The sequence below is a fragment of the Mustela nigripes genome, chromosome 3 (assembly GCF_022355385.1).
Source record: "Mustela nigripes isolate SB6536 chromosome 3, MUSNIG.SB6536, whole genome shotgun sequence".
NCBI lineage: Eukaryota > Metazoa > Chordata > Mammalia > Carnivora > Mustelidae > Mustela > Mustela nigripes.
The window spans coordinates 124,927,894-124,950,261 of NC_081559.1; the positions used below are offsets into that span (position 1 = coordinate 124,927,894).

Here is a 22,368-nt window from a genome sequence, read left to right on the forward strand (position 1 = left end):
GCTGTTTCCATATCTTGGTTATTATAAATAATACTGCTATAAACATAGGGGTGCATGTATCCCTTTGAATTAGTGTTTCTATATATTTTTTGGATAAATACCCAGTAGTGTGATTACTGGATGGAAGATATTTCTATTTTTAATTTTTGAAAAACCTCCGTTCTGTTTTCCAAAATGACTGCACCAGTTTGTATTCCTACCAATAGTACACAAGGGTTCCTTTTTCTCCACATCTTTGCCAGCTCTTGTTGTTTCTTGTGTTTCTGATTTTAGCCGTTCTGACAAGTGTGAGGTGATATCTCATTGTACTTTTGATTTGTGTTTTTCTGATATTGAGTTATGTTGAACCTCTTTTCCTGTGTCTGTCGGATGTCTTTTTAGAGAAGTGTCTGTTCATGTCTTCTGCCCAATTTTAATCAAATTATTTGAAGTGGGTTGTTTGTTTTGTTTTGTTTGGTTTGGTGTTGAGTTGTATAACTTCTTTATATATTTCAGATACTGGGTGCCTGGGCAGCTCAGTCAATTAAGTATCTGCCTTTGCATTAGTTTATGATGGCAGGTCCTGGGATGGAGTCCTACATTGGACTCCCTGCTCAGTGGGGACTCTACTTCTTCCTCTGCCTCTCTCTCTATCATGAATAAATAAATAAAATATTTAAAATAAATAAATAAATAAATATTTTGGATACTAACCCTCTTCAGATATGTCATTTGCAAATTCATTCAGCAGGTTGCCTTTTTAGTTTTGTTGATTGTTTTCTTCACTGTGCAGAATCTTTTCATTTAGATGCAGTCCCAAAGCCCATCTTGGCTTTTACTTACCTTACCTCAGGAGATACCCTATCACCCTATCCAATAAACTTTTTATTCAAATACTGTATTTTTAATCCTGGATTTTTATTTAGTTCTATTTTAGAATTTCTATTCTGTACTAATATTTATCCCGTCTGCTCCCAGTGTATGCTTATTTTTCTATATATTCCTTAAGATATTTATTGTAGTTGTTTTAAAGTTGTTAACTACTAGTTTCATGAATGGAGTCATCCATGTTTCTTTTCTTACTCACTAGGTTAATTCTTTTTTTTTTTTTTTTTAAGATTTATTTATTTATTTGACAGGCAGAGATCACAAGTAGGCAGACAGGCAGGCAGAGAGAGAGAGAGAGAGGAGGAAGCAGGCTCCCCACTGAGCAGAGAGCCCGATGCGGGGCTCCATCCCAGGACTCTGGGATCGTGACCTGAGCCGAAGGCAGAGGCTTAACCCACTGAGCCACCCAGGCACCCAAAACTAGGTTAATTCTTAATTATGGATCACATTTTTCTGTTTCTTTATATATATTGTAATTTTAAAAATTGTATCCTAGATGTTGTAAATAAAACAGTAAAAACTGAAGTATATTTTGTTTCAAATCTCAGAGTGTGCAGGCTCTTCATTTTTCATGGATATTAGGGTGAGGAGCTGGAAATTCAGATCCCTTAGAATTCAGCTAAAGCCTGGGTTGCACTTTTAATCAAATTGAGTTCACCTGATCTCCCTTTTTTTTTTCTTTTCTTATCTCTGTCAGTATTTCAGCTGGCAGAGTGTGAGACTACCATTTTAGATATTTTGATTCCCCTCCGCATTCAGAGCCTAAGGTACCATGAGAATCTGTGGGCTATGTGATTTCTCTTAGCTTTCTAACCTCTTCACTGTCGCTCTGTTGGTTTTTAGAGAGGCAGGTATGGGGGTAGATGGGAAGACTTACTAGTAATTTGCTGTTGCATTTGTTGTTCTTCCAGATTCCTGTTTGTCTGTCCTACCAGTTCACACTGTCCTTGAAGGCTGGTGTCTCCGTGTTCCTGCCAGGTCAGGTCTGTCTGTGGGATCTTCATCCTGCTCTACAAGCTAGCCAGGCCCAGCCTTCAGATATGCCGCCTACGCTGGCTTTCGTGAAGGGCTTGTTTCTTGTTGAAATTAGGTCTTGTTGAAATTAGGTCTTACTACTCTTTGCTAGACTGACCCACAGAAGAGTATGGTTTTATTTTGTGCAGGTGAAATTCCTTGTGACCACAAGATCAAAGGCCTTTCTACATGCTCTGTATCCTAATTGGAAATGAAAGTCTCATATACATTTTTTAAAGCAAATGTCCCACAGTTTGAAATCCCTCAGTGAGTTTTCTGGATTATGGTCCGGTTTGATCAGTGGAGAACACTGGCAGGTGATCAGTGCAAGTTGAATGTGTTGGGTGAGATGCTTCCCCTTTTTCCTATTTCCAAGATTAAAATTGGATACCTATACAATTTTAATGAGCCACCCCTAGTTAGAGATACCCAACAATAAAATATCTGAAAGAGCATAAGAATAAAATCAAACCTTGTTCTCTGGCACTTGCCCTGAGACAGACTTCTTTTCAGTTATGAAACTGGCCAATCAAATACAAGTCAGCAAATAGGAGAAGTTAAAGATACATAAAGTGGAACCATAGCTGTCTTAGTCTTTTAGACTGCCGTAACAAACTACCATTGACTAGGTAGCTTAAGCAATAAACGTTCATTTCTTACAGTTCTGGAGACTGGGAAATCTAAGATCAAGGTTCAGGCAGATTCTTTGTATCATGAAACCCCATTTCCTGGTTCATGGACAACTGTCTAGTCTTGTGTCCTTACAGGGCAGAAGGGGTGAGGAAGCTCTCTTGTGTCTCTCTTACAAGGGCACTAATTCCACTTACGACGCCTCTGTCCTTATGACCTAACCACCTCCCAGAGGTACTGCTTCCTAATACCATCACAAGAGGTCCATTGCAATAACATTACTACCACTAACGGTTGAAACATAATGGATTATTTACTGTATTTCAGGTTTCAACCCAGTGGTATTGAATGTGTTGTCATTTAATTCAGAACAATTCTGAGTAGAACTGAGATTTAAATTGGTAAGTGTTTGACTACAAAACAAACACCTCTAACTACTAAGCTATTAATACCCCCTTGTTTAACCACTTTTTTTTATGATCAGTCTGTTATTTAATATGTGTTCGATGGTCCTATCAATTCCTTTTTGATCATCCAGTAGCATTTTACCTAATACATAGTTTTTGTGAACAATAATGTGAAATGTTTATAAAAGAATTCCAAGACTATGTTTTTTGAAGTATATAATTTATTTGGGGGAAATAAGGCTTACATTCAATAGCCACACAGCCAAAAAGTGCTACAAAAGATCATGTAATAAATGCTGTATTTATGGAGCAAGTTGTATTTTTTATCATGCAGTTTGGTATTACCATCAAGATAGGTAAACTGTGGGATGCCTGGGTGGCTCAGTAGGCTAAGTGTCTGTCTCCTGCTGAAGTCGTGATCCCAGGCTCCTCAGCAGGGAGCCTGCTTTCCCTCTGCCTGCCGCTCTTCCTGCTTGTGTGTGCTCGTCGTTCTTTCTCTCTGACAAATAAATAAATAAAATCTTAAAAAAATTTGTATATAAGACTGATGAATCACAGACCTGTACCCCTGAAACAAGTAACATATTATATGTTAATTAATTGACTTTAAATTTAGAACAATCGAAAACAAAACCAAAAAGATGAGTTATGTAATTTTGAAATAGTTTACTACTATTAAAAAAAAGATAAGAAAATTGTCTTAAATATAACAGAGCCATTAATTTGATGTTTACTAATGGTGTCACTTTTTCCTGGCCGGGAATATATATATTAACAATTCATTTCCTCGAAGCCCTAAAGATTGGGTATAGCAGACATGAAAAATGAAAAGTTCAGTCCTCCGTGAAACCGTACCCTAACTGATTTTACAGACATGCCAGGTGGGGCTCCCATGCCCTACTTGCTCACTTGCTGGAAGCAGCATTGGGATGGGAGGCACGAGCAGCATCGTGTGGTCTGTGGATGCTCATCTTCCTGGATCCTCCTGATACCGTCCAACTCTTGCTTTAATAAACATAGTGATTTCTGTCAGGGCTTCACTGCTGAGATGCGTCTGGCTCTACATTTCTGTTCTGATGGCTAAAGCTTTCCTGTGATACGTGAGGTCAGGAGTGCCCGTAGAGGGGCGCCTGGGTGGCTCCCTCACTTAGGAGTCTGCCTTCAGCTCTGGTCATGATCCTGGAGTCCTGGGATCGAGCCCCTGCTTAGACGGGAGTCCACTTCTCCCTCTGCACTTCAACCTGTTTGTGCTTGTTCTCTCTCTCTATCTCAAATAAATAAAATCTTTAAAAAATGAAAAGAAAAAAATAAGTACCCAGTAGACATGGGCTACAACGTGGATCAACCTGGAGGTCTTATGCCTTAGCATAAATGAACCAGTCTCTAAACCAGTCTCTAAAGGACAAACGCTGTATAATACCACTTACACGAAGTAGTTGAAGAAGTCCAGTTCATGGAAACAGAATCAGCAGTTGCTAAATATTGGGTGCAGGGCCACTGGGGATGGGCGGGGGGCAGAGTACAGAATTTATTTATTTATATTTAATGGGTACAGAATTCCAGTTTTTCGAGGTGAAAAGAGTTCTGCAGGTGGATGGTTGTGATGCTTGGACAAGAATAGGAATGTGTTGATGGTTAAAATGGTAAATTTTATTTTATTTTTTAATTTATTTGACAGAGAGAGAGATTGATCACAAGTAGGCAGAGAGAGAGAGGGGGAAGCAGGCTCCCCGCTGAACAGGGAGCCCAATGCAGGGCTCGATCCGAGGACCCTGAGATCATGACCTGAGCCGAAGGCAGAGGCTTAACCCACTGAGCCACATAGGCACCCCAAGATGGTAAATTTTATATCAAGTGTATTACACCACTGATTAAGAAACCTAATTACATAAAACCTCATGTCAGTAAAAGCATGAATTTAAACGTTAAATAAAGGAATGCCCAGTAGATTGCATTGCATTTTATTAAGATTATGCTTAGTTTTTATAGGACAGCAGAAAATGCCAGTGTTGATGCTGACATTGTTCTCTCCTTGCTTATTAATGAGATGAATAGCTTTTTTAAGAGATAGCTAAAAGTAGAAGATTCTTTGGCTTGATATCATTGCCACCTGCTCTGGAAAGTACTTGAAAGGGACTCCAGTGATAGTTCTCGCCTAGACAAAGGGCCCCAGACCTCAGCATTGTTGAACAGTTTTAGTCTCTTGAGGACCAAATAAAAAACAACAGTGTGGGAAAGCCACTGTGCCTGCGTGTTTGATGAGCATAACGAGTGTGTGTGTGTTTTACAAACAGTGTAATTGATTCTTAGAGTCCCTGCGGTCCAGCATTGAATATATCATGGAGACTAATTTTTTAAAGCAAAAAAAAAAAAAAAAAAAAAAAGTGAAGAGAGACAAAACATCTCATCAACACCCTCGTTTTTGGGATTTGGACATTCCTGGTAGAATAAGAAATCACCAGTTTATGATCATAGTGGAAAACAGAATTTTGTTGACAATTTCTTGGCATGGTAGGGTTATGTAAGTACTATTAGATAATTTTTATTTTTTGAGGAACATAGTGATTGATTTAATTACTCATTGATTTAATTTAGTCATCCAAAAAGTGTAACGTAAAAAAGTGCAATTATCACATCATCCGGCAGTTGCACTTCTGGGTATACACTCAAAAGAACTGAAAGCTTGTGTATACCCATGTTCAGAGCAGTATGATACACAGTAACTGAAACATACAAGTAACTCACGTCTCCATCGGTGGAGGAGTAAGTTAGCAGAATGTGGTATGTCTATAGAATGCAACGGTGTTCAGCCTTCCAAACAAAGGAAATTCTGACACGGTCTACAACGTGGATGCACCTTGGAGATAGACTAAATGAAATGAGTCATTGCAAAAGGACAGATACCACATGATTCCACTTACATGAAATACTTAGAGTAGTCAAAATTATGGAGACAGAAAGTCGTTGTCAGGGGGAGGGGGGAGTGGGAATGGGATTTGCTGTTCAATGGGTACAGAGTTTCTGTTCTATGAGATAAAGAGAGTTCTGGAAATGGATGGTGGTGATGGTTGCACAACATTAGGAATGCGTTTAATCCCCCTGAACTTTACACTTAAAAATAGTTTTAGATGGTAAGTTTTGTGTTGGGTATTATACCACAACAAAAAATGTTTAAATATAACAATTTAAAGATCAGTTTCCAGAAAAGATAAATGCTTTTTGCCTTAGGTTAGGAAGTTCCTTACTGCTGCGTTTTTTTTCTTGGAAGAAGTATTTTCCATAATATAGGTTAATAAGGGATTTTGTACATAAAAATTTGAGTAACTGCAAAATACATGTTTTCTGCAAATACTTTCTGCTGGACAAAGAAGTACAGTGACTTCGGAAGTTATATTTTGGATTTAAGAAATCTCTGGTGTTGTACAAGTTCAAAAGAAAATTTAAGTTTTATTTATTGAAGTAATCCCTATACCCAGTGTGGGGCTTGAATTTATGACCCCAGGATCAAGAATCACATGCTCTTCCTCCCTGAGCCAGCTAAGCACTCCACAAGTTTGAAAAAAAAAAAATTTTAAAGATTATTTATTTGAGAAAGGGAGAAAGAGAGCATGAGCAAGGTGAGGGGCAGAGGGAAAAGGGTAGAGAGAATCCATACACAGACTCCCTGCTGAGCCTGGAACCCCACACAGGGGGCTTGGTCCCAGGACCCCAAGATCCTGACCTGAGCCAAAATCAAGAGTCAGAGGCTCAACTGGCTGAGCCACCCAGGTGCCCCTCAAGTTTGAAAATTTCCAAGGAAGGAAACTCCTCTGTTTTTTTTTCTTCCCAGGGTAGCATATTAGTCCTCTGGAATATATCAGAATTACTCCTGCTTTATATTCACGTTGGTGCATCTAAATACTGTCCCACCCAGCTGTTGCTGGCATGTCAGCTGGGAACTACTTACCATAAACTGTTTGCTTTGGAGTTTTATTAATCTTTTCTAAATGAGATATTATTTCAGGTACTGACTCACAATCATTAAAACCCTGGAAAAATGACAATATTAGTAATTGGATTATAAACCAGTCAATAAGTGCTAGGTTTATAAACACATATTTGTATAATAAGCTCTGTGTTGAGTGTTAAAAGTGAATATTTGAAATGACACTCTTTCTACAAAATGTGTTGTTTGGAACAGGTGCATTTATCCTTAAGATAAATTTGTGGACACTGTAGTAAGCCGTTTACAGGTTTTTTCATTGGGACGTTTTTCAGATATTTTTATCTTGGATAGAACATTTTTGACCAAATATGGTTTGCTAAGTGTTATTGTTCATGGAGAATAGATGAACAAAAGTGATGGGCTACCTCTGAGTGAATTTAATGAAACTTTTGAGTGTGTTTTTGTTGTTGTTGTTGTTGTTTTCTTTTGTTTTGTTTTGGTAAAGCCTAGAGAAATATAGGGATCTGTTTAAATTCAGTCTAAATACATTAATTATTAGAAAACATAAAAAGCCTCTTTTGAAGGAGTCTTCACGGTATGTGAGGAGTTTCATGTGAGGTGATTACTGTCTTTTTGGTTTGAAACTCAAGAGAGTATCTAGTTGTATAATCCTGTCTTTTTGAAAAGAAAGGGTAATTTTCTAGGTTTAAAGAAATCAATGGTTCATAATCAAGTGACTCCTGTGTACCTGGCATTTTTGCACATTTTGTTGAAATACCTTATCCCAGAGCAGGTAGTATTTCCATTCCTTCATGGAAAAGCAGGCAGGACAAGTTCAGGGGGCGTTTGCCCATTCTGATTCCTTCACTATCTCCTTTATAACACATTGGCATGTAATCCTTCCTGATCCTTTGAGGTAAGGATGCAATTATCTGCATTTTATGGACCGGGAATCTGGGCTTTAAAAGGTTAAGTTAGTTACTGAGGGTCACATGGTGAAGGTGGGAAAGCAAGATGTGAACCCAAATGACTTCGCAATAGCCAAGAGTGTCTGTGAAGTAATTATTTTAGTTCTGTTCCTCTATCCCAGTGAAGGCTGCCTGGAATCATTAGAGGGTCTTCTGTCTTCTGTAGCCCCAAGATGACACCATTTGCCTGTACCCACTACAAAATCCCAGTTGATATGCTGCTGATGGGCATAAGGACATACAGAACTGGAGTATCTTGGAACCCCTGACTCATCAGAAGTATCTATGAAGTATCATGACCTGGGCTAAGTCCCAGGGATTAAGAGGACCAGGCAGGGGTTTAAGGTTCATCAGGGAGATACAGCCGTAACTAATCTTTGGATCTGGGGTGAATGTTTTCATGGAGACCAGAGGCGCCATGGGCACAGAGAGGAGGAAGTGGTAAAGCGTGGAGGGCTCCTTCTCAGAGGAGGGATTGTTTGAATTGTGTGGAGGCCAGGTTGCCTGAAGCCTCCAGACGCACATCAGGAGGTGTGGGATATTTCAGGCGGTGAATGGCAGGCACAACGTGAAGGCAAGAAAGAGTGCAGCCCCATGAGCGTGTTCTGCAGTGATTCAGGACTGCTGGACCCAGCATATAAGGGAGATGGGCAGGAGAGGCGAATTTAATAGGGTGCCCCCAAACACGAGGGGTGTTTGGCTTTGATCCTGTCTGTGATACAGAGCCACTGGAAGAACAGAAGGATCATAGGCATGAGGGTGGGTTAGCCGGGCATAGTCCTCAACGTTATGAGACATACATACATACACCCTCAACGTTATGAGACAGGTTATGAGAAGGATCCATGCAGAAGGTTGGAAATCTGGGCGTTCGTTGGGAGACAGGTTGCGGGATGACAGGTAGCACATTATGATGAAGTGCTGGAAACAGAATAGGGCTCAACTGTCAGCTCAGTGAACTTACGCTGCCCGGTGTCCCTACCTCATGAGGCAGTCTCTTCAAAGTTGAGATTGGTCAGGGCTGGAATGCTCCTTCGTAAGCCATATTTGCCCCTCTAACTTCTGCCTCTCAGAATGATGTCTCTTCCTTCCACCTTCCACCTCCACTTCCCTAGGTGATTGCAGTATTGCTGGGTCTTTTTCCCATGGGCCTGTGCCTCAGTTTGTCAAAGATCAGACAGTATGTAACGCTCTTACCAGAGCCTGGGTTGTGTAGGAGTTACAGGGTGATTCCAGGCTTGTGCACGCTCTTGGGGACACCAGCACTGGGTGGATGGCAACCGGTAGAAGATGGAGGCACCTAAGCTGGGCTTTGGAATGGGACTTGGAATGAGTACATCCAGAGTGTAATGGTGTGTTATCCGCACCCCTACGCAGCTGGCCCATTTGAAGCACAGTAGTATTTGTGTGTATGTATATGGAATTTGATAACTCTGTTAGCTCAGCATGTGATTTCACTAGTATTTATGCCATAGGTAAAGAGTTGTGTGATAAACTCAGGCTTGAAGGTCTGTTTCAGATTAATTAGTTTAGAACTCCTATCGCGGAGTGCATTATTTACATTTTTTGGTTGATAAATTTTGAAAGGGCAAAGAAAGGGCTCTTTTTTAATCTTGGTGTCTTTTCTCATCTAGTTACCAACAACATGGCAGCCCCTCAGAGAATATTTGTTGAATGAATGCCATTTTTTCCCTCTATATTTGACACTAATACTATAAAATTTTTCCATCTCTATACATTTAGAATCATGATTCTGTTACATAATATTTTAGCCCTTTTTAACCTCTGAGTCAGCTGTAACTTTGATAAGCCTATCTTAAGTATTTATTTACATCGTAGATAGGCATGTCCTGTAGATCAGGTCAAAGCTCTGTGGATGCTTAAGAGGTGTTTCCCAAATAACATATCAAAGAGTTTTAGAATAATTTTGGAGTTGATTTATAAGCTGACCCATATTTCTTCACGTTTCCATACTTGATAGTTTTTTTCTATGCATTTCTTGGTAATTCTTCAGTCTCCTATATATTACCCTACATGGATCACCAACAGTTTTTTTTTTTAATATTTTATTTATTTATTTGACAGACAAAGATCACAAGTAGACAGAGAGGCAGGCAGAGAGAGAGGAGGAAGCAGGCTCCCTGCTGAGCAGAGAGCCTGATGTGGGGCTCGATCCCAGGACCCTGAGACCATGATGTGAGCTGAAGGCAGAGGCTTTAACCCACTGAGCCACCCAGGGACCCCATATTTTATTTGTTTATTTGACAGAGACAAAGACAGTGAGAGAGAGCACACAAGCAAGGGGGCAGGACCGAGACAAAAACAGACTCCCCGATCCCAGGACCCTGGGATCATGACTGAGTCACCCAGGCACCTCTGGATCACCAACAGTTTTAGGAAGACTTTTCTTTTACAATGAGGAGGTTTATTTTATTTTATTATTTGTTTAAAGATTTTAAAAGATTTTATTTATTTATTTGAGGGAGAGACCATAAGTGGTGGGGGGGGAGGGCAGTGGGAGAGGGTGAAGCAGACTCCCCAGTGAGCAGGGAGCTGGACTCGGAGCTCCTTCAGAGGACCCCAGTGTCATGACCTGAGCTGAAGACAAACATTTGCCCGGCTGAGCCACCCAGGCACCCTGAGGAGGTTTGTGTTAGACTACATTTTATTAGCCCACTTTCTGGAAATCTATTATAAAGCCAAAACATATTGGATTTGTAGAAAAATGGAATAATTTAGTTTCCCTATAAGCAGTAAATTTGACTGTTGGTTTTTTCTTTCTCTTTTTTGGTGGTCTCCGGCCTGGTACTTACTTACCCACCACTGATTATTAAATATGTGAAGATGTGGAGTGCCATCTGCTGAAGGATTTTCAGGTCTTATTGATGAGGTTACTGATTTCCAGGTTACATGATGGTGGCCCAGAGTTTCGTTTTTAATCAGTTTTGTTGAAGTATATTGAATATATAATTGAATTCACTGATGCTAAGGGTATAATTCAGTGAAAATATGAAAATTCATATTTTCAACAGTATGCACAGGCATGTAGCACGACTACAGTCATGATATAGAACATTTCTGTCCCCACCATACGTTTTGTCATCCTTGTTGCAGTCAGCCCCGTCTCCCCTTGTAACAATTGATCTGTTTTCTACTGCTGTAGTTTTGCCTTCTCAAAAAATTCATATACACGGAATTAGACATTTAGTCCTTTGTGTTTGGCTTTTTAGTGTAACGTTTCTGAGATTAACTTATATTGTTTCATGCATCAGTAATTCTTTAATTACTGAGTAGTGTCCCTTTGTGTGCTATACCGTAATTTACTTATTCATTAGTTGATGGATATTTGAGTTCTTTCAGGTTTTGGGATATTAGGAGTAAGGCTACTATGAACATTTTTGTACAGGTCTTGGGAATTTGTGACTTTAAGTTTCTCTTGGGTAAATACCTCAGTGTGAAATTTCTGGGTCATATGGTGTGTGTTTAACTTTATAAGAAACTGCCCAGTTGGACAGAAGAAAGAGAATTAAGGAGTCGGTCCCATTTACAATTGCACCAAAACCTTAAGATACCCAGGAAAAAACCTGGGAATAAACCTTTGCCTCTAACCAAAGAGGCAAAGGATCTGTACTCAGAAAACTATAGAACACTCATGCAAGAAATTGAGGAAGACACAAAGAAGTGGGAGAATGTTCCAAGCTCATGGATTGAAAGAACAAATATTGTTAAAATGTCTGTGCTACCTAGAGCAATCTCAATTCAGTGCAATCTCTATCAAAATACCATCAACTTTTTTCAGAGAGCTGAAACAAATAATCCTAGAATCTATATGGAATCAGAAAAGACCCCAAATAGCCAAAATAATGTTGAAAAAGAAAAACAAAGCTGGTAGCATCACAATCCCAGACTTCAGACTCTGTTACAAAGCTGTGAACATTAAGACAACATGGTACTGGCACAAAAACAGACACATAGGTCAATGAAACAGAATAGAGATCCCAGAAATGGACCTCAGCCCTATGCTCAACTAACCTTGACAAAGCTGGAAATGGAAAAAAAAAGACCATCTCTTCAACAAATTGTGTTGGGAAAGAAAATTGGACAGCCACATGCAGAATGAAACTCTACCATTTCCTTACACCACACACAGAAATAGATTCAAAATGGATGAAAGACCTCAATGTGAGACAGGAATCCATCAAAATCCTAGGAGAACACAGGCAGCAACCTCAGTGACCTGCAACAACTTCTTGCTAGACATATCTCCAAAGGCAAGGGAAACAAAAGCAAAACTGAACTATTGGGACTTCATCAAGATAAAAATCTTCTGCACAGCAAAGGAAATAGTCAACAAAACTAAAAAGCAACTGATAGAAAGGAAGAAGATGTTTGCAAATGTCTTATTAAATAAAAGACAAGTATCCAAAATCCATCAAGAACTTATCAGACACAACACCCAGAAACCAAATAACCCAATCAAGAAATGGGTAGAAAACTTGAATCGACATTTCTCCAAAGAAGACATACAAATGGCCAACAGACACATGAAAAAGTGCTCAACATCATTCAGCATCAGGGAAATACAAATCAAAACCACAGTGAGACATCACCTCACACCAGTCAGAATGGCTAAAATTAACAAGTCAGGAAACAACAGATGTTGGGGAGGATGTGTATAAAGGGGAAACCTCCTATGCTATTATTGTTGGGAATGCAAGCTGGTGCAACCACTCTGGAAAACAGTATGAAGGTTCTCAAGAAGTTGAAAATAGAGCTACTCTATGACCCAGCAATTGCACTACTAGGTATCTACCCCAAAGAAACCAGTGTAGTGATTTGAAAGGGCACCTGCACCCCGATGTTTGTAACAGCGGCGTCCATAATAGCCAAACTATGGAAAGAGCCCAGATGTCCATCAACAGATGAATGGGTAAAGAAGATGTGGTGTGTATCTATCTATCTATCTAACTATCTGTCTATCTATCTAGATCTATGATGGAATATTATGCAGCCATCAAAAAATGAAACCTTGCCGTATGCAACAATGTGGGTGGAACTAGAGGTTATTATGTTGAGTGAAAGAAGTCAATCAGAGAAAGACAATTATATGATCTCATGCATGCAGAATTTAAGAAAAAAAGAATCATAGGGGAAGAGAGGAAAAAATAAAACCAGACAAAATCAGAGAAAGAGACAAACCATCAGAGACTCTTAATCATAGGAAATTAACTGAGGTTTACTGGAGGGGGAAGGCGGTTCAGAAGATGAAGTAACTGGATGATGGACATTAAGGAGGGCATGTGATGCAATGAGCATGGGGTATTATATAAGACTGATGAATCACTGACCTCTGCCTCTGAAACTAATAATACATTATATGTTAATTAATTGAATTTAAGTTAAAAAAAAAAAAAAGAAACTCGCCATTTATATTTCAAAGTGCCTGTGACTTTTTGGATTTTCTGCCAACATTGTAAAAGGTTTCTAATTGCTTTATATCCTTACAAACACTTGATATTTTTGCCCTTTTAAATTTAGTCATTCTTGTGAGTTTTTAGTGGTATCTCGTTAAGGTTTTACTTTGCATTTTCCTGCTGACTAATTATATTGAATATCTCTTCCTGTGCTTACTTGACATTTGTTTATTTTCTTCTTGCAAGTGTTTAAATCTTGTCCCCTCCCCCCACAGTGGTTTGTTTTGCTTGTTTGTTTGTTTGTTTGTTTGGGGGGGGGTGTCTGGCACTGAGTTTTAGTACCATGAATGAGTGATTATGAAGAAATGTAAGGGAGGTATTTTGTGGCTATTTTGTATTTTGTGGTTGACTTATTTTCAAGAAAGGAATCCCATTCAAAGGATATTTTGTTTCCTACACCATTTTTTTGCTGTTTTGGGCATAACTAGAGGGAGTCTTCTGTTATCTGTTGGTTTATTTTAATTTAACTTGCCCTGCTTCCCTACCTATACAGTTGACTTTTGAACAGTACAGGAGTGAGGGACCTGATCCCTTACCATGCAGTAGAAAATCCCCGTGTAACTTTTAACTCCCCCAAAACTTTACTAATGGCCTGCTATTGACCAGAAGCCTCCTCTATAACATGAACAGTCAATTCACACATACTGTGTATGTTATATGTACTGTATATTATATCCTTACTGTAAAACAAGCTAGAGAAAACAAAAATGTTATTAAGAAAATCATAAGGAAGAGAAAATACATTTACAGTACTGTACTGTTTTATTAAAAAAAAGAAAATCAGGTATAAATGGACCCTCACAGTTGAAACGCATATTGGTCAAGGGCTAACTGTTCTGTTGACAAAATCTGTCAACTCGTATTCTCTGAGAAAACCTGAGGATTCTATTAACTAGCTCTCTAAGCAAACGTTCACAGGTATACATTCATCACGTGCAAACCTTGACTCCGTCCGATGCCACTGTGAAAGCCTCCTTAATTATCTCCCTCATCAGCCTACAGAGAGCGAGGACATCGTCTCGTGCTTTTGGGTCCCTTTGCACCTGGCACTGTGCAGTGTGAATAACCGAGGAGTCAGCAGATGACTGTTGATGATAATAAGTTGCTGATCTAGGTAAATTAAGTGCTCTTGAGTGATTCCAGAATTTTAGAGAATAAGAGTTCTGTCTGAACTGGTAGGTCTAATAGGGAAATATCTTGAAATTCTCACTTTACAAACTGCTTATATAAGCTCTCTATAAAATCTTCTTGAAATTGTGTTTTAGCAAAGCTATGATTATGATTTGACTGTGAATAAGAGAGGGAAAGTCTATTTTTAGAGTAGACGTATCTAGGTTAGACAACCTAGGAGTATCCTAAATTTTATTTCCGGTTTCTCATGGGCATGAATGGCTTAATCTATTTTTTCCAGGGGAGCAAAAGGCAGAGTATGTTTTTGATAATTTTGAGTAGTGTTTCATATTAACGTAAAGTGAAGTTGACTTACCGAGTGGTGTTCACGCTGTGTAGAGTAAGAGATTTTTAGAAAACAGATGAAATAATAAGCTCTTGAAGAGTTTATTTATGGAAAGTAAAAACTAGTTATGATCTAACAGAGCACTTGATTGGCATCTCTGAAATCTGAGGTCCGGGACCTGCTGAGCTGTGTGACTTTGGAAAAGTCAGTTCACAACTCTGGGCTTTCATTTCCTTAGTTGTGGAAGGAGTGGATTTACAGCAGCTGACCACGCAATCCTAGCTTGAAACTATGTGCTGTGAATTATTTCTATCAGGATGGCTTTAACGTCACATGGCGACTTTGAGGAAAAATCCAATCCTGAAATTCGTTTAGGGTATTATTCTTTAACCCGATCATAATGATGTGACTTTGACATGTCTCAGTCATTAGAAGAAGAGCTGACATCTGTGTTGTTTTTCTCTTCAAAAGTGTGAGAAGGAAAAGGCAAAAATAATGATAAAGATGAAAAGGATTTTTTTAAAGGAATTTTTGATACAGTTTAAGGCAAAGCAAAAAAATACTCGTTGGAAAAATTGTTAAATATAAAACTTTTTACTTTGTTATTATGAGTCACCATCAATCTCAAACACCTCTGGGCCCCATTTAACTAAAAATTTCTCTAATGCTTTTTTTTAAGTATACATGATTTTATTCGTTTGAATTCCGGAATCATCTATTTCTGCAGGCTGATAAAACCTTAAATTGCAGGTAGTAAATAATCAAAAAGAGTTGTAGAACTTGGGAGTGCATATTTCTATTTTAATCTGGTGCTAATTGTTACTTTATATTCTTGCTGAACATTGTTAGGTACAGGGACAGGGGAAAGAAGATTGTTTTGAAAGTTTTAAATGTGTGGGAAGTATCAGTCTTAGTTGTTATTTAAATAGACATTTTCAGGCTTTTTTTTTCTTTTTCTTTTTTTTTAAAGCTCTGCAAAATCTGGCTCAAGATTTGCAGCCTTACTAATAAACTTCCGACATACCGTTCATTACACATTACTCCACAAAGAAGATAATGAGGGTTGGGACATTGCATTGACCTTAGTGAAGTAGTTCTAAGCCATTGTCTGTCGAAGTCGCAAGTGCCTCCTTAAAAATTTTACTGTGGATTACTCCTACATCTATGGAAAATATACAGTAAATCTCAATTTAAAAAGAAAAGATACCTTTTGCAGTCGGGGTATTTTCTTTCCTGTCTCTAGCTCCCACTTTCAAGTAAACAGAGATGTAGTTATTTGGATTGATGGTATACAAGGAAAGCAGATGCTGGAGAAGATGTTTAGATTTTCCACCATGGTATTTTCTTGGTGCATTGCTGGATATTCAGATAACAATTCTTTCAGGATGAATCCAAATACAATGAAAGCGTTTATGTGTCAGAAGACCTGTGGACTGGACTTTCCTCAAAAAGCCTCAGTTTCTCTCTCCATTTGTAAAACGGAATCACGTTGTTTCTGAGCCTGAGTACATGCCTGGTCAATTGTTTCCTTCTTAAACATGAAACGTTGTGTGCTCACCATTTGGGACAGTGCTGCCTCCGAGGTCTGCCCTGCCTCCGAGAGAGAAGCCTCAGGATAACTGGACATATGTGAGAGCTCATGCACAACTGCATTTGGAAAACGAGACAAGCTGAAGCGCCTGTTTTGTAATATTTTATTTGCTTAGAAACATTAAGAAAGTTTCTGAAGTACATGTGTTTCCCTCCGCACAATTCCACTGTCGGTGAGGGGCTACCTTGTGTCCTGCATGGTTTTGTGACCTAGAAGGACTGACAAGACACGTGGGTGGTTGTGTGTTTGGAGGGGCGCAGAGCCACTGGGGCTGGGGACTCCAGAAAGATGCAGTACACAGCCTCCTTGGGATTGTTTTCCAATAAATGCACAAGCAAAGCCCACCCCGTGGTTGATTTCTGTTTTCTCCTAGAATCGACTTAAAGTTGGCTAGAACGGCTATATTTGAAAGAGGCTTTGGGCTCAGTTTTTTCCCCCCGGTATAAGGAAGAAATATACTGTCTCTCATTCAAGGCAAATTGGTCTCTCTTTCTTTCTCTCTCTCTCTGTTTTTTTTTTTTTTTTTAAGGATTTTTTAATTTATTTGACAGAAAGAGAGATGACAAGTAGGCAGAGAGGCAGGCAGAGGGCGGTTTGGGGAGGGGAGCAGGCTCCCAGCTGAGCAGAGAGCCCAATGCAGGGCTCCGTCCCAGGACCCTGAGATCATGACCTGAGCTGAAGGCAGAGGCTTAACCCACTGAGCCTCCCAGGCGCCCCAACATCGGTCTCTTTTTAATGATCCTTTAAAAATGGATTAATTTTATCCTCTGGAATAATTTTTAATCTGTGTCCTTTCCCTTTAGAAATCCCCAGTTGGACAACAAGAGAACCTACCCTGTTCTTTCTGCATCTTGAATTGAACGTTACCGGGACTCTTGGAGGTCTGAGAAGGAAATAAAAGGTAATTCCATGTGAAAACATTTATTATTAGATTTATGCGTGACCCGGAGGATCATAAAGTACAACCTTTTTATTTGTGGAGCAGAAGTTAGGTGTCCACCTTCCATTTCAGCTGCCCTTTCCTTCCTTCCTCTGTTCCTTCCTTTCTCTGGTCCTTTCTCTTCCTTCCTTCTTCCCCTTTCCTCCCTCCCTTCCCCACCCCCTCCCTGCCCCCTTTCTTTCTGAGCATTCCTCCATTCAGCTCTCCTGGGCACCTGTGCTCCGTCCCTCCCTGTCTCTCTGGCCCCGGCAGGAATGAGAGCAATTGGCAGAAAGTGCTGTGAACGTGCTGCCCACCGGTATCTGAGCACACTTGGCCATGATCCCAACAGCCTGTATTTCATGTTGTTTGTTTCCCTGTACATTTAGCTATTGAGGTGGGCCCCTGGCTTTAGTAACTGAGAGCCTCGTGTGGTTGGGCATTTAGTGGGCCATAGTAGGAAAGACGTTGGTAACCATTGAATGGACATGGGGCATTTATTCAGAGGAAGGCTTCTTATTCTGTGATGTCTTGTGCTCCGGTCAGTTAAAAGCCCTGGACTTTGGGTCACGTGTTCCTGGGACCATTGAGCTGTGCCAGCTTTGAGGTTGGATTTCGGTTTCCTTGTGAGTTTCTTCAGGGAAACTTGAGGGGTGGGTCCCAGCCAGATTTAAGCATTGGCTTGTGGATGAGGTGGTTCAGCTCTGACTGCACTAGCCCTGGCCCCTTTCCTATCTACTCTCATAGCCCTTCTCTTAGGTGGGATGGAGGGTAGCCGTGGAGAGCCAAATTCCTTGGGGTCTGTGGATAAGACTGTGGCTTTGCTGTTCTGAGGATCTGGGCTCTGCCATGTAATGTATGTGGGAAAGCTGTTTGCTCTGTGCCCTGGTGTCTTCATCTGTCAAGTCAGGATAATAGTAGTGCCATTTCATAGGATTATTGTGAGCATTTAATGAGTGAGCTGCAACATAGAAGGGCGCATGCAGGATGCTTAGTAGCTTTTGTTACAATCCCCTTCTGCAGAGCAGAGATAATCACACTCACTTCTCATGGTTCCTAGAAGCATGAAAAGAGGTGGTCCTATACCGTGACCTTTAAACAACATGGGTTTGAACTGTGTAGGTTTACTTATATGCAGATTTTTTTTTTCCATAGACGTATGTACAGTATTGTAAATGTATTTTCTCTTCCTTATTGTTTTCTTAACATGTTCTTTTCTCTAACTTGCTTTTTAAGAATATAGTATGTAATATGTGTAACATATGAAATACGGTGAGTCAATCATTTATGTTCTCAGGAAGGCTTCCAGCCTGCTGCAGCCTATTGGTAGGTAAGTTTTGGGGAGACAGAAGGATTTTTGACTGCATGGGGGTTGGCGCCCCTAACCCACATGTTGTCGACTGTAAAATCCATTATGCCAGGCACATAGTTCACTCAGCAAATGGTAGCCCTCAGGGGCAATGGTAAACTAACAATAGCATTGCCAGCAAACGTATGCAGAATGGGACAGATACGGTGACTCTGAGTGCGGGCTAATATCTAACAGTACTATGCAAGAATGGCTACAAATTCAGGGGGCACCTGGGTGGCTCAGTTAGTAAGCATCTGCCTTTGGCTCAGGTCATGATCACAGAGTACCAAAATCAAGCCCTTATTGGGCTCTCTGCTCAGCCAGGAGTAGACTTTTCTCTCTGCCTCCTCCCCACTCTCATGCTCACATTCTCTCTTTCTCTCTCTCTCAAATAAATAAATAAATGAAATCTTTAAAAAATATGGCTACAAAGTCAGTTTGTATTCATTGAAAGCATTTTTTAAAATCCCATCATTAGCTTATTAAATCGTTGCCCACACATTGGACACAAAAGTTAACTCAGAAAGGCTTTGTTTATGATTAACTATTGAAGTAAGTAGATGCAAAGTTATATATTCCTCTCATTGTTTTATTCTTATTAGTGTCTATGTTTTAAATAAGAAAGATAGCCTTCTCTTGGATTTTTATGAAATCGTAAAACTACTATAAGAATAAAGATACTAGATCTTGAATAACTTTAGAATCCCTTCTCCTACCTATACATGTCTTTGATCACAATATATATGTGTAAATATTTTGGTATTTCTCATTAGATAATGCCTTTCTTTCATCATTCTTAAGTATTAAGTATATTGAAATATTATCACCCATGTTATATGGTTATTCCAAAACTATAAAAGGGGAAGCTGAACTGAAACTGAACTGAACTCTAATAACATTTGATTCTACTATACCTAAATTAAGTGAAGCTTACAGGAGTAGCTTTGACATGCTTTTTTTCCTATACTCTGAGCCAAACACATTGGAGTCTTCAGTATATTAGAGAATTTCTAACCATGTCTTTAAATATTTTATTCATTTATTTGAGAGAGAGAGAGAGAGAGAGAGAGAGAGCGCCCAAGTTGGGAGGCAGGGGCAGAGGGGGAGGGAGAAGCAGACTGCCCGCTGAGCAGGAAGCCCAATACGGGGCTCAATCCCAGGACTCCAAGATCAGGAACTGAGCCAAAGGCAGACACCCAGTTGAGTGAGCCACCCAGGCGGCCCTCTTGCCCTTTTTTTTTTTTTTTTTAAGATATTTGCTTTTGGTACACTTGAAACAAATGACATTCCATGGCTTGAGAATGTCTTTTAAAGAAAAGAGTATATCATTCAAGTGACTATGAGTCACCTTAGGATGTGAATGTGTTTGAGCCCTTCTAGTGACAGAAGCCGTCTTGTTGTCCTTGCACCTGTGCGTGGCAGAGAGCATGCTCAGCGAAGACGGGAACTGAATTAAAAACACAACAAGGCAGTTGGAGAACTGAAAGTGCCCTTGCTAGAATACCAAGAATATGATGATTTTTCAAATTTGCCTTTAGTATTACTGTAATTCAGTTTGAATTATAAATAAAGACCTTTCGATGGGAGTGACTTTTTGCATGTATTTGGAAGCTGTGAAACTAGTTCTTTGGTCTGTCTGAAGTTTACGATGCTGATAGGCTGAGGTCTGTCTTGTCTTTCCTTCTGCCCGTCCTTCCTGCTACCTCTTTGTCTTCATGCCCTCTCTTCTTCTCTGTCTGCCTTCCTCCCTCTCTGCGCCCCCACCTCCTGCCTATTTCTGAGATGGACCAGGCCCTCTCTGTCCTTGGTTGTTGTCTTCAGAGGTCCCAAGGAGAATTCAAACTAATAGCAGCAATCAGCTTTGATCAATGATGCTGCAACCCCTGCCCTTTCTGTTATGACTTGTGTTCTGGTAGACCCCCGTCCCACCTGAGGGAGGGACAGCCTCTCTCTTAGACTCCATGACTGTACATCTCTGATATGGAGTTAAAATCGCCCCCACCTCTCTTTTATTTATTTAAGAGAGAGAACAAACGGGAAGTGGGGAGGGGGCAGAGGGAGAGGGAGAAGCAGGCTGCCTTCAGTGAGCTGGATGCAGGGCTTGATCCCAGGACCCTGGGATCCTGAACTGAGCGGAAGGCAGATGCTTAATGACTGAGCCACCCAGTGGCTGAGCCTGAAGTCCACCTCTTAGAGTAGTTTTTGTCAATGTTCTCTGCTGCATCTTTCCTCAGCTAATTTGGGAAGAAAACATTCTGCTTCTATTAACATCACTCTTTTCTGGCAGAGAACAGTATTATGGTTGTGTTTCACAGGAAAGACCCAGGCTCAGCCAGAAGTGTGAAGTTCTGTTTGAAATCAGACTTATTCTCTTATCTGCCAATATTTATTCCTCATGATAGAAATCTAGAACTGTGACTCCTGAACTGGCTTAGCATTCTTCCCAGAAATAGACATTAATCTTTTTTCACAATGCTCTTTAAAAATTTTGTATTTGCATATAAATTGACATAATCATTATGATTTTTTTGGAGATTTGCACAATTTAAAACATGTGACTTTGTTACATGGTTGCACAGAAATTATGGTTTGTCCTGAGATTGAACAAGTGAAAAGAGTGCAGCTACTTCTCAAAATTTGTAGCATGAGGAAGGCAGAGCTTCTGGAAACCAGGGAGTAGTTTAGTTGCTGTACTGAATGGAATGTTGGTGAGCCCCTCCCCTCCATACCCCTGCCCCCTCCACCCTAAGGTAAGCTTTGGTTCAAACTCTCAAGGAGACTTCTTTGCTTTGGGTACAGATCTGACCTGAGTACCATCACAGAACAAGCCATTTAAGCAGGAATATATTTGTATATATGTAATATACAATTCTTAAAATCTTAGGAATATTTTAATTTTTCTTTTCCAAGTACTGAGCATCCTGGTTTGTGTTGTTTGTTTGTTTGTTTGTTTGTTGTTGTTACTGTTTTTGTTTTTTAATTTTTATTTTTTGAGTTTCTGGAATGTAAACTCAGATTTTCCTAGACTGAGATTTTCTGAATAATGTCCAGTCAGCCAACCCACCTTCCTCCCTTCCTCCCTTCTGTTATTATTTAGTTGAAGAAGAAAAACATCTGATGGTATGTTTCAGTTTTTCAGGGGCTGTTGATAGACCTTTCATATATGAGTGGCATTCAGTACATGTTGTTGTTGTTGTTGTTATTTTTTTTTCTTTTTTTGCCAACTTGGTTTTCTAATCCTAGGCTCTGATTAACCTAGAAAGCCTGTTACCTATAGTACATAAATTCTAACTTTTACTACATACGATTCTTCTAAAAAAGCACTTAGTGCTTTTTCAGGTTTCATACCCAAATGTGTAATTTGGCTTTCCTTCTCTAAAGGGAAATGTGTCTTTTGTATTGATTTAAAACGTTACCAGTTTAGGTTGCACACTGAAATTGTAGAGATGAGAGGCTCTGCTTTAACAAGAAGTACTGGGTATAATCTTTAAAGTTTTTCTAGTAGCATCCCTTTTCAATGAGTACCCTTCTTTGCTATGTTTTCTGACTTGCTTCCTAGGTTGATTAGAATCAGAGAGCAAACATTTCTTCCCTCTCATTGTTCAGGGACACCTCTCCACCCACCCTGATCAGTGTTCCATCTCAGAAGCTCCTCTCCCTTGGTCAGCCGGACAGAGAGGCATCACCAAACCATGACAAAGCAGGGACTGTCTGGGTTTGAAATGCAGGCTGTAGGAACCAAAGGAATTCTAGATTGTTCTGACCT

General features: G+C 39.8%; 1 protein-coding gene across 8 annotated transcripts in view; it reads left to right on the forward strand.

Annotated features, from left to right (window-relative positions):
• FAM110B (family with sequence similarity 110 member B) overlaps positions 1-22,368 on the forward strand; it is a 184,365-nt gene that overhangs the window by 22,706 nt on the left and 139,291 nt on the right. For 7 of the 8 annotated variants that reach the window (XR_009403184.1, XR_009403186.1, XR_009403187.1 and 4 more), the window contains exon 2: positions 17,136-17,233. The exons of the other annotated variant lie outside the window; for it this stretch is intronic. The gene's annotated coding sequence lies outside the window, so the exon portion shown is untranslated. The remainder of the gene's footprint in view (positions 1-17,135; positions 17,234-22,368) is intronic. 8 annotated transcript variants of the gene reach the window in all.